The 12,073-nt window shown below is 46.9% G+C and overlaps 1 long non-coding RNA gene across 1 annotated transcript; it reads left to right on the top strand.

Annotated features, from left to right (window-relative positions):
* The first annotated feature begins 3 nt into the window (after positions 1-3).
* On the top strand, positions 4-10,982 carry LOC144249771 (uncharacterized). The gene is made up of 3 exons (XR_013342298.1): positions 4-224; positions 1,649-1,695; positions 10,096-10,982. It is a non-coding gene; the product is annotated as an uncharacterized LOC144249771 (long non-coding RNA).
* The last annotated feature ends 1,091 nt before the right edge of the window (positions 10,983-12,073 follow it).

Here is a 12,073-nt window from a genome sequence, read left to right as displayed (position 1 = left end):
CAAGCAACGCCGCACGTTCACGCGGGCACCGGGCGAAGAGCCGGTGGAGCAGCCGCTGGCGCGGGGCGTCCTGCTGCGTGTGTCAGCAACTGACACGGGATCTCTATGCTGCCCAGGCTAGTCTCAAACCCCTGGGCTCTAGTGATCCTTCTGCCTCAGCTTCTCCCCCAGTAGTGACAGGTGTGCAGCAGCACCTGGCTTCGGACTCAGGTTTCAACAGCAAGGTAGGCTCCTGGGGAAGCAGTACCTGAGTGAGGCACACCAGAGGGAGGAGGGTTCAGCTGGCAGGAGTAGCCAGGGCAAGGGCCCTGGGGCTGGATCACACCTGAGGGATGAGAGCAGGAGAGCAGCGGGCTGCTCCTGGGCCTTGTGGGTGCCAGGAGGCCTGGGACCTAGGTACGTTTCAACATGCCCACGGGGCTCTAGGGGCAGACTTGGAGGCCCAAGGTGCAGCCCTGGACAGGTCGGGTGACTGGGCTGGTCCAGGTAAGCAAGGACAGGGGTGTAGACACTGAGAAGTGAGTGGACCCTGTGTCTGTAAAGGCTGACCCAGGGGCGCACGAGCTGGGGGAGGGGCTGGGCAGCCGGGGTCTGGGCGGCAGGGCTGCCCAGCCAGCGCTCCTAGGTCTGCCGGGCCTGGCACCCGCGGTGGAGCCCAGGAGAGCGGAATGACCACCACCCCATTTTCCTCTAGCGCTCCCTGGGCTCCACCGAGATGCACCCACACACCCTTAACAGTCTTGCAGCTCTTGGAGAGCCCCTCTGCACCCCTCTGAGCCCTCCACAGTGTCCCATCTATCATTAATCAAATGTTTCCTTGCACTATTAGCTGACATTGGTGTCTTGCCAAGTGTAAGCTCAGCACCTCTTTATTTTTGCTCAGCAATAGAATTTGAACCACGTGTGCAACTTAAAATCCTCTGGTAACTCGTTTCTTTCAAAAATAAGTACAAGCAGATAAAATTGTTTTTAATAATATATCTTATCATTTCAACATTAGTTTGGAAATTATTTAAGAGATTTCTGGTTTTTGTATTGTCTTTGAAACTTGGTGTATATCTTTACAATTAACATCAATCATACTGTTTAAACACTGAGTTTTCAGTGGAGATATTTGATCTGTATCTAGTTTTATAAAATTTACAGTTGAAAAAGAAGTCTCATTTACTTACACAAATTGTTTTTTTCCCTGAAACTGAGTTTACTATGGGTTTTTAAATTAAATTGATCATTAGATTTCTTTAAATTGAAAATGAAGTTCTTAGGGCTGGGGCTGGGGCTGGGGCCCAGTGGAAGTGCTCTTGCCCAGCATGTGGGAGGCACAGGGTTTGATTCTAAGCACTGCATAAAAAATAAATAAAATAAAGGTCTGTCAACAACTAAAAAAAAAACTTAAAAAGAAAATGAAGTTCTTTTGTCACACTAGCCATGCTATGCCAGAGCTAACAGGAGACAGAATTGTTGAGATGAGGGGCACACACACTTCTAATGATACAGGTCACTGTGATCCCGCGTGTGTCCCACTTCCTGGTGTTCAGGCACTTAAGTGTGCAGATCCAGAGACTTGCTTCTAACTAATAGAATAAAGCAAAGGTGATACGGTGTCACCTCTGATTGCTTTATGTTACATTGAAGACTTTCCTTACAGCTTGATGAAGAGGGTGGAAGTGTTGAAGGAGTTGACATCAAAGAACTGTGAGTGACCCCTGGGAATGGCGGGGTGTGCCAAGCTAACAGCTAGATCCCTTATCCTACAACCACAAATAAACCAACTGTCTGCAACCTGAATAAGCTTGGAAGCACATTTTCCTCACTGGGGCCTCCAGATGAAAACACAGCCTGGCACCTTAGTTGCAGCCTTGTGAAACTTTTAACAGAGGACCTAGCTAAAGACTCCTGGCCCATGGAAAGTGTGAGAGAATAAGGGTGTATTGTTTTAAGTTGCAAAGTTTGCAGCAATGTGTTACATAGTGTGGGAAAAACACTTTCCCACTCTGGTTTTCAGTACCAACTACCTCTTATGCAGACGCTCAGTACTTCAGACATCAGATGTGGGAGAAGCCCCACACACCAACCAGTTCTGCAGTGAACACCAGCAGTTGAATGCCCTCCAATTCTATCTGGAAATAGTGTCAGATACTACAAGTTGAGAAGTCAGAATCACAAGACTCTGACCACACCCCACCCCCTTCAAATTGCCAGTTTCAAGTGGTAGGTTGTCACTTATACTTCCGACAGGTATAAATCAGGAGTTCCCACAACCCTGTCCTCGGGTTTGATTTGTTTGCTCACAAAACTCAAGGAAACACTTTACTCATGTTTCCCATTAGTGTCATCTCATCTCTTAGCTCACCCTGTTGTGTTTTCAGGACAGAGCCGACCTCCGCCACCGCCCTGGGTCCAAGCAGTCCTGGCCTCTTACCTGAGGGGCTGCAACAGCCCCCACCGACTTTCAGAGCTTCTCTTCCTGTCCACCATGTTCTATTCCCCACACAGCAACCAGAGCAGGTGGGCCTGCAGGGAAGAAGTTGGATCATGTCACTGCTCTACTCAAACCCTGGAGTGTAAAAGCCTCTGTGGTGGCCCCGAGGGCTCTGTGTGACCAGCTTCCCTAGCCTTATCTCTCAAGAGCCTGCTCACTGTGACCTGAACTGGTGGAGAATGTTCACAGGGTGGGACCCTGCCCTTCTTCTTCTAGATACTCCCTGGCTCCTTTCCCCATCTCCTATAAGTTTTTTTTTTTTTTTTAATCAACTTTCACCTCTTTATGAAGCTATCAGACTAGGTAAAAATCTCAAACTCAAAACTAACTAACTAACTAAATAAGTCACTCACAAACTCAGCCATTCCCACTCTTGGTGTTCCTGATCCCCATGATCCTTTTCTGTCTCCCTCTAGTACTGGCTCCCTTCCACATACAGCATGATTTACTTATTACCTTTACAGTGCAGTGCCTCCGGCCCTCCCCCCCCCCACCTAGAATATAAGCCACTTGAGAGCAAGGATTTTCGTCTCCATTGTGCACCATGAATCCTAAGTGCTTAGAACAGGGACTGGCAGATAACTGACACACAGTGAATATTTGATGTTGATGACAGTAGGGAGTGGCCAGCTGTATCTTCTGGGTGAATGGCTAAATTAAATCAGTCTCTCCTCTCAGGTCCTCTCTCTTTCCCCCCCTGTCCTCCTCTTCCTTCCCTCTTCCTCTTCCTCTTCTTCCTCCCTGCAGTGCTGGGCATGGAACTCAGGACCTCCCACTGACTAGGCATGCATTCTGCCACTGAGCTATGTACCTCCAGCTCAGAACTGAATTTTGAAAGATAAGTAGGTTAATCAGAAGAAAACATGAAATTTCTCCTTAATTAAGTTTTCTCACTTATAAAACAAAAAGTTTGGTATGATGTGTTAATTTTAAGTCATTTTGGAGTCTTTTTCTGAGACTGTGTACCTGGGCCACTAGTGTTGTTGCAAATTTGAACCTCATTTGGAATTCTGGCCTCATCCCTAAGATGCCTTGGGCTGAAAATAGGCAGATCCTGGACATGGGAGCTTTAGACCTGCAGAGCCAGCCAGACTATGCAATGCCCTTATTTTAACATGAGGAAACTGGGGTCATATTCAGAGAGCTGCTGGGAAGAGACAAAGATCTACAATCTTAAAATCCCTCTTAAGAAGCCAACATGTCCCCAGCTTGAATCTTTGTATTTTTTTCACCTTGGAAAATTGTTTCAGTAGGACATTTTAGTGGATTTGATAATAGTAAACTGGTTTTGAGGTGAATATTAAATTTGGATTAATAATAGGCTGAATAGTCAAATGTCATGAGTTAATAGATTACAGAGTGTCTTTTGAAGGATACATTAATTGCTGCTGTTGAGTTTGCTGTTTGAAGCACTTACCAAGGGAAAAGACATTATCATATACCATTCTGAACCTTTGCTGCTTATGTAAATTCATTTAAAGTATATAAATGACGTTACCTTCCTCTGCAACTCCCAGGCCCTGAGCAGTAAAGTGGTCACTTTATACTTGAATGTGCCCATAAAAGATGAATCTGTGATCTGATTAAAACAGAGCATTTGCCTTCTATTAATCCAGTCACTGTCGCTAATAACACAGTACCAGAGTGGAGGAGTATAAAGAGGAGAGGTTTGTTTCCTAGGTCTACATCAGGGGCAAGGGCAGCAGCTGAGGATGGTCTTCTGGCTGGCAGCGTCCCGAGCCAGGGCAGAGCTTCACATGGCGAGAACCACGAGTGTAAGGATGGGTATCCTCCGAAATCTCCACTCCCCTCCCTTTATAAAGTCACCTGTATCCAGTCATGGGGACTTCACTGGGGTGAATTTATTCAATCCTAATCACCTCCCAAATATTTCATTTCTAAACACCATAGGTTTTTTTTCATCTTTTTATTTGCATTTTTAAATATATTTTTAATTTATTGGTTCTTTTTAGTCATACATGACAGCAGAATCCATTTTGCTATAATTATATAAGCATTTATTGAGTACATTTTATTCACAGAAAAACAAACTTTAAGCTACAAATCCCAGATTATACAGCGGGAAGAAATTTTCTTAGTTTTCCACACTGATGGAAAGGTTCATACTAAATGAAAAACAGCCCTATAATTATATTCACAACATTTCATGTGATTGTTCATAATACTAATACAATTATATAAGAATCAATATGTTTGAGGTTAAGCATAATAATAATGAAAAATGCAAAATCTAAGAGAAATTACATCAAAGCCTTTGTTATATCAAATAAAAAATTGCAAATTTGTTACTAAGCATAGACAAATGGCAAAATATAATTATATAGTAAAATATATATGTCTTCAAGTTAGACAATGCTACAGTAATGTTGGAGTGGTCGGACTGTAGTTTGAAGTCTGAAGTTTGCAGCTCTGCACATGGATTTTTGGCATTCACCATAGTGTTTGATTGACCTGGTAAAGGCTCTCTTTCCCATTCCCAACAGAGGAGAAGTCAAAAGCAATTTGCATTTCTATTGCAGGGACAGCCTTATATTTTCTCTGCCTTGCTTCAGGGTTCTGTCCATTTGTTCAGAGGAACCTTGACAATCTTGAAATCCTGCAAAATAGCATGCTGGTCCATTCATGGCAATGGGCTAGTAACAGGAAATAGTAGGAACTGTGGGTGCCTTTGTAGGACAGGTACAAGTCGGAAGGTCATAGAGACAGCTAAGTTCAGGGTCAAGCTGCATGGTGAGTGTCCAGGTGTCCAGTGGTCTGGGCAGGTCAGGATATCCCTTCTAAAGTGAACGGGAAGTAGCTGCGCTTGGCAATACATCTAGTGGCCGGTCTCTTTGGGTCTGGGGGTTGGAGTGCTGCTCCAGCCTGGCAGCTCATGAGACTGACTGGCGAGCTGCTCTGCCCCTGGTTGTTATCATGGAGCCAGCTCTGGCACTGGGAGTATCTGTGGCAGTGACGAGGATGAGATGAGGAGCTTCTGCTGAGCCCCACGTAGAGCACTGCAAGGGAGACCTCCCGTCTTCCTCTGTGGCAAATGCTCTTAGTACAGCACTTCCTGTGTTGCTGGTCAACCCAAGTAGAAGCTACACTCCTGCCTGTGGGATCTCAAGGACTCTGGAGCCTGAGTGGACTGTTGTGAAAGGAATATTACTGATGGCTGATAACTGGGTATATACAGCAGTGCCTCATTTTTAAGAGAGAATAATAAGTGGGAGACTGGGCCTGGGCCTGTTCAAGGGCCCAGGGAGACTGTGTGAGCAACCAGCTCAAAATTCCCTTGGCCTCTTCTCCAGCTCCCTGCCTCTCTCTCAGCCTGCACTTGCATGCTCAGGAGGACCGGGAGAATTTTCTGGAAACATCCCATTCCTGGTTCATGAGTGGACCTGTTTTGGATGACCACCAGGGGACACCTGACACAGAGAAGGTGCTCAACAAGCCAGCTAGCAAGATGGCCCTTCCTGTGGGTGCCAGACGTCCATTCCCTTGCCTCCCTGGCCCTTGCTCAAAATAGGTTCATGTGCAAGGTGGTTGTTTAGCCAGGGATAGAAGGTAATAATAGCCCAAAGGTTTATTTGGGCTCATGGTTCTGGGGGATCCATCCCTAGACCTTGTGACTCCCCCACTACTTCGGGGCTTTGGAGTGCACAATGGAACAAACTGCTGACATCATGAGCTAGGAAGCAAAGAAAAAGAGAGGATGGGCATGAGGTCCCAGAATGTACCTTGGGGTGCTCCCTCAGTGACCTAGGCCCTACTTCCTAAAGGCCCGTAGGACCTCCCCATAGCATCACCCTGCAGACCCAGCTTCCAACTCATGGACCTGTAGGATACACTCTTCCAAACCAAAGCAGTGTTGGAACTTAAGAGAGACTCTCTCTACCAGGTACCAAAGCACTGCAAGTAGAATATCCCTGCCTATTCTGGGCTCCTCTTGCTGCCAAACAACATGCACAGGGAGGGGTGCTATGTTGCCTGTGCTAGTAGTCCCAATGGCCAAGGGAAGATCTGCTCTACAGTGGGGCAGGGAGAGCCAGGTCTGGAGTCTTGGAGGTGCATTGGACATCTCTTATTATATTTCCATGTCCCACTGTACAAGTTTATGGAAAAAAACTATAGCAACCCAAGTAAGACGGGACTGCCAGTGGAGTTCCCGTAGGAGAGGAAGGTGGGATCACTCTGCCAGCTAAAGATTCCTGTTTAGCAAAGGCTGAGGGGATCATGGAGCAGGTGAAGGGATGTCATTACCCCGTAGGTCCTGGGACCAGCTACAGAAGCAGGGTTTCTGCAGTCATGCTGCTGTTACTTCATTGTTGCCTGCAGTCCCACTACTTTATATAGAGGATGTCGCTGGTGGCTCCCTTTCTGTTTCAGGTGGGAGTGTGACTGTAACAAACTACCATAGGTAGGGTAGCTTATAAACAATGGAAATTTATAAGGACACCAGTTGCATTCCTGAAAGCCCCACCCTCATGTCGCTGAGGCTTCACCTCTTAAGACCATCATATGGGGGGTTAGGGATCCACACATGAATCTGGGGGACACAAGCATTCAGACCATACCAATGACCAAGCTGACATTAGCTTCCAGTGATATGGTAGCTCTTTCCCACCCATATTAAAGAGTGAATATTGAGGGGCGAAGGTGCAGACTGGGTGGGATTAGACTCTCCACATCTTTCGTCCTTCCATCGGCCCCAGGAGGCTGACCTCTGTGGATTCTGTTCCACTGGCAATCTTGCCTTCTGGCTGGCATCTGGGTTCTCCCATTGAAGAGACCCACCCAGAAATGGGGAGGAAAGCGAGGGTGGGGTCTTATTCCCTGCCTGCCCTTCTAGGGTGTCATCTCCAGCTGGTCTTGTCCCTCTCCTCTCAGGGATGGCTTCATAGGTGTAGGACTGGCACAGCTACACAGGGTCCCACATTCAGAACGGCCCTGGCTCTGCAGTGGCCATCTTGAAATTCTTAATAATTTGTTTTGAATTTGCATTTTAAAGGGAAGTTCAATCGGGATAGTGGAGCATGTGCCAGGACCTGGAGCCTTGCCTCAGGAGAGGCCCATCTCCCAATGTGGGCTCTCAGCCACCTGCTTTCCCACTGAGTGCCCTGGCCTCACCTAGCCTTCCCTTCTCCCCTGGTGCAGCAACTGCTGCCATGCTACCCCCCAGGTACGGTGTGGGTGCATGGGGGGTTAGGGTAGGGTGCCCACACCTGGGGCATGGCTGTGGCCGTCCTCCACCATCCCACAAGTCGGCAGCACCCTGGCCATTTCCATAGGCACCTCTTGAAGGGTTGCGCCTTTTCCCCAGCTCATGCGGGTGCCTGGTGGATCCTGGGGTGAAGGTTTTAATTCCTGGGGGGTTGCTTTTCCTGCCATGTTGGCTGGGGTGGCAGCTCTTGGGAATGGAGGATGCCTGGCTCCACTTGCTCGCCTCCTGCTGGGGCATGACACATCCACCCAGTCCTGTGGCTGGAGGCAGCAGAACCCTGCAGTGGGGAGGAAGGGTCTGCCAAGATCCAGAGCAGATGCCTGCGAGGGTCTGTAACCTCTCTGGAGGGAGTGCGACTCTAAATAGTCAATGAAAAGCAACATGACAGAGAGAGAGAAGGAGAACTGAAAACACGAGAGAGGAAGAGGGGAAGCAGGAGGACCCCCTGTAGACACTGTAATACCTCTCAGTGACCGTGCCTTTTGGACAGAGGGCTTTGCCTTCTTACTCTGCTCTGGCCCCTCTGAAGGCAGACATGTCTCCATCCTCCCTGCTCCCCCGGAAGCAGCTGCGTCTCCCTCTCCCTTTGGCCTGGGGAGGGGGCTGAGGATGGTGCCAGATCAGCCTGGCTAGCCCTAAAGATTATTCTAGAGCCCCTATCCTTTTATAAGTCATCCTTTAATTAAACCCGCCTCAGATCCTCCTAGTTTAATTGTTTACTTTTCCCCTACTGGCCCAGAGTGACACATCCTTCCACCTCCATCCCCAAACACCTGGTCTTTCTCCTGTATTTCACTTCGAGTTCAGAGGTCCAGCTTAGAGCCTGGTGTCTGTCAGTTTGCACACCTTTTCTGGGCACCCAAGGCACATCCAGGAGACTGACAGACAAGTAAGTGGCTGGGAGAGAGTAAGGCACCAGGTATAGATGGATCTGGGTACTGTGTGGGACCTGTGGACCAGGTGGGCAGCACTAACCCGATGGCTACAGGACCATCCGCTGTCCAGAGACAGCACTGGGGCGGGGGTTGTTCACACTGTGGAGGAAGATTCTCAGCTGGGCAGAGAAGCTTGCACAAACTTCTATGGCTGCATCAAAGGTCTTTATCACTGGAAAACCACCATGGCTCTTTCAAAAACAGCCTACCTGGAGCAAGTCCATTCACCTAGCTACAATCCTGGATCTATAAAATACAATTACTCCTCATTCCTCCAGATTCTGTGAATTTGACAACCTGCTAAAACGTATGTGCAACTCCAAAACCAATACCCAGAGTACTCAATTCTCATAGCGCTTTTCAAGGAATTTGCAGACATCTGCAGAACTGCCAAGCCTTGGGTCCTTTCACATGCACACCCCCAGCTGAGGTCATTCAAAGTGGTACTCTGACTTTTTGCTTCAGTTCTCACTTGCTACAAACAAGTGTCCTTTTCTATTGAGTCCACGATTTTTTTTTTTGCATATTTGCATTTTTTTTTCTTAGACATTTTGCTGTTTCAAGTGGCCCCAAGCAAGCACTGAAGTGCTGTGTAGTGTTCCTAAGAGCAAGATCTGGGACTTACCTGTGGGGAAAATATGCTAGGTAAGCTTCACTGGGGCATGAGATACAGTGCTGTCAGCTGTGAGTTAAGTGAGGGAAACAGAAGTGCACATTGAACAGGGCTGCAGCCTGACCAGTGGATGAAAATGTGATCATAGCCCATAGGAACCTACCCCGAGGGGCGACAGTCAACATGGCTAATTCAGTGGTCAGGGACTTTAGGACAAGAATACCAAGCATTAACAGTACTCCGACTTTTTTAGAATCAAAACTCTTCTTAAAATCTACATTCTAGGGAGAATAATGGTTTCAAGTGCAGTTAGATCACAGTGGGGCGATCGTGGTTTACAACAGCGTATCACAAATTTATAAGGAACTAGAAGAGAGGAGATTAGAGCTTCCTGACACTAAGAAATGGTGAATGTTTAAGAGGAGGGCGATGCTAATCACGTTGTACGTGGTGTGTGTATGATCACCACTCCACACACTTGCATGTAATAATAAAATCCATGTCTAGAGGAATTTTTCACGCCTTTTTTGTTTTATTACTGGGGATTGAACTCAGGGGCACTCGACCCTTGAGCCACGTCCCCAGCCCTATTTTGTATTTTATTTAGAGACAGGGTCTCCCAGAATTGCTTAGCCCCCTACTGTAGCTGAGGCTGGCTTTGAACTCGCGATCCTCCTGCCTCAGCCTCCCAAGCTGCTGAGGTTACAGGTCTGTGCCACTGCACCTGGCTTCCCTCTTCTTTTTCTTCTGTTTCCCTCCTTCCCATGTTTCCTTCCTTCTCTCACTCCATCTCCTTCCCTCCCTCCCTCACTTTCTTTTTTTCTTTCTCTCTTCTTCACAGTGATTGTTTAGGTGTAGAGACCTTGTCAAGTTCACTTTCGGCCTGGGTACATCATAGGTGCTACGGGGAGACAGAGGCACGTGGTTTTTCTTCCCAATGATGTCAGGAGTTGCGGTGGCCCTGGCCCTCACCCATGAGCTCAGCAGGAACTGCACAAGGTCATGCTCTACTGCTTCATTTCTTCTTCACTTCTCACCTGGAATACGGCAGTAAGGAGAAACCTCCTGCCGTCCACCCAGTGGTATCCTGAATATAGTTTCATTAAATGAGATTAAAGTTGGGGTAGATGTTGGGTCTTCTCCTCATTTACCAGTTCTCCAAATAATGAATTGGTTTCCAGGCCCCCTCTGGCTGAACTCTTTATGTCATTAGGAACTCACAGAGTTCAGCTTACTTCATGTTTCAGCCTGTGGCTATGATTGCCCTTGTTGGTGCTCCAACGATGTCATCTCTGGCCAGTGAAGCTGGTCCCTGAATCCTTCCATACATGACCAGTCCTCTCAGGTCAGTCCCCTTGCTCTCTGGCATGACAAGATGTCCCAGGCTCATATGTGTACAGTGGGTCCCTGACTTAATGATGCTGTGAATTAACATTTTTTTTCTCAGCTTAACCACTGAGCAATACACCCAGCCCTTTTTTAAAAAAAATGCTTAGTTTTGAGACAGGGTCTCATTAAGTTGCTTAGGGCCTCATTAAGTTGCTGAGTCTGGCTGGCTTTGACTTTGCAATCCTCCTACCTCGGCCTCCGTAGCTGCTGGAATTACAGGCATGTCACCACTCCAGGCTAACAATCTTTTGACTGTGGGATGATGTGAGTGTATATCCATACAGCCACTCTGCTTTTCATTTTCTGTACAGTATTCAATAAATTATGTGACATACCTGACACTTCATTATAAAACAGACTTCACATTAGATTACTTTTCCCAGCTGTAGACTAATGTAAGTCCTCTGAACATGCTTAAGATAGGCAAGGCTAGGCTATGATATTCCATAGGTGAGGTTATTAAATGCACTTTTGACTTAAAAATGTGTGAGTGTGTGTGTGTGTGTGAGTGTGTGTGTGTGTGTGTGTGTGTGTGTGTGCGTGCGCGCACACTGTGGAACAAACCCAGGGCCTCATGTATGCAGGGTAAGTGCTGTATCCTGAGTCATACCCCAGCCCCACATTTTCCACTTGTGATGGATTTATTAGGCTGTGGCCCATTGCAAGTCAAGGAGTAGAGTATTTCCGTCTCTGGAATAAGCCATTTCTCCTTTTAGTAATGCGGACTATTTAAAAACTGCATCTGCACATGGGAGATGCCTCATTCTCTTATTCCCCAAGATGACCTTATTTTTTTCCCCCGAGATGACCTTTAAAAAGGTTTCTAGTATCACCTTCCTTCGTGTCTTTATTATGAGTGACTGTTTACATATTCAAGCCCCTCCAGGTAAACAGAAATATGATGTTATGACATGTACAGGTCTTTTCCAACCAGGTCTTTTCCAACTTTCTCTTTTCTTTTTTTTAAATTTTTTTCTTTTTTTATTATTAGTTGTTCAAAACATTACAAAGCTCTTAACATATCATATTTCATTCATTTGATTTCATTTGATTTAAGCAGATTATGAACTCCCATTTTTACCCCGTATACATATTGCAGATTCACATGGGTTACACATCCACGTTTTTACATACTGCCATACTAGTGTCTGTTGTATTCTGCTGCCCTTCCTCTCCTCTACTATCCCCCCTCCCCTCCCCTCCCCTTCCCTCCCATCTTCGCTCTCCACCCCATCTACTGTAATTCATTTCTCTCGTTTTTTCCCTTTCCCCTCACTTCCTCTTATATATAATTTTGTATAACAATGAGGGTCTCCTTCCTTTACCATGCAATTTCCCTTCTCTCTCTCTCTCTCCCTCCCCCCTCTCGTCCCTGTTTAATGGTGATCATCTTCTCATGCTCTTCCTCCCTATTCTGTTCTTAGTTGCTC

Source organism: Urocitellus parryii, chromosome 12, assembly GCF_045843805.1.
Source record: "Urocitellus parryii isolate mUroPar1 chromosome 12, mUroPar1.hap1, whole genome shotgun sequence".
Taxonomy (NCBI): domain Eukaryota; kingdom Metazoa; phylum Chordata; class Mammalia; order Rodentia; family Sciuridae; genus Urocitellus; species Urocitellus parryii.
The sequence above is the reverse complement of the archived record's forward strand: the minus strand, read 5'-3'. Positions and strand labels throughout refer to the sequence as shown.